The 876-nt window shown below is 38.8% G+C and overlaps 1 non-coding gene across 1 annotated transcript; it reads left to right on the forward strand.

Moving 5' to 3' along the window:
- trnaa-agc (transfer RNA alanine (anticodon AGC)) lies at window positions 1-73 on the forward strand. The gene has a single exon. It is a non-coding gene; the product is annotated as a tRNA-Ala (tRNA).
- Window positions 74-876: the final 803 nt, after the last annotated feature.

An 876-nucleotide genomic window follows, 5' to 3' on the forward strand; every position in this document is an offset into this window, starting at 1 on the left:
GGGGAATTAGCTCAAATGGTAGAGCGCTCGCTTAGCATGCGAGAGGTAGCGGGATCGATGCCCGCATTCTCCAATGAATCCTTTTCCCCCTCTCCATCAGAGGTTATAGACATGTAGGATAAACACCATGCACTGTTCATTTTGCTGTTAAGGATCCCTAGACCTTAAACTCAGAGCACCGGTTACTATTTTGGTTAGCTTGTATGTGTAGCTGAATGCAGTAGTTAGCTGGTGAAGCTAACTACTGCAAGTCGAAGTAGATAGCTGTTGTCAGATTAAGTTAAAATGTATGCTTAATTTATGGATTTACTCGGCAGATGCTTTATTTTGTTTAATGTGACTAATAGTACGTTGATTATTAACTTAAAGTCTTATTTTCTAAACTAATGTAATAAATAAAGTATAACAGTATAATACAGTAAGCTTAAATAAAAATCATACATATATTATGTTGAAGTATTGAAAAAAAAAAAAGTTTTTTGTGATGGAGAACAACAGAAGTGTATATGTAATCAATAGACATGTCAATCAGGTAATCTTCATGCATTGGTGGTTCAGTGGTAGAATTCTCGCCTGCCACGCGGGAGGCCCGGGTTCGATTCCCGGCCAATGCAACTTTTCTTCCAGACGCATTCTACCAGGCCTTTGGGACGCTGCATTGTAGAAGTTGGGGGAGGATAAACTGTAGCCTGTAAGCTGCATTTGTTTGAGGGGGAGAGGGCCAGTTCAGTGTAGCTGTAGTAGGAATCTACATCATTTTATTCTACTAGCAAGACAAGGCAATTAAGTGCATTACTTTACCGAAGCAGTTCTGTGCATTACATCATCATTAGAACACAGCTAGAAAAACATTTAAAATATAGTAAAAGTAGGGAA

The sequence above is a fragment of the Sardina pilchardus genome, chromosome 15 (genome assembly GCF_963854185.1).
Source record: "Sardina pilchardus chromosome 15, fSarPil1.1, whole genome shotgun sequence".
NCBI lineage: Eukaryota > Metazoa > Chordata > Actinopteri > Clupeiformes > Clupeidae > Sardina > Sardina pilchardus.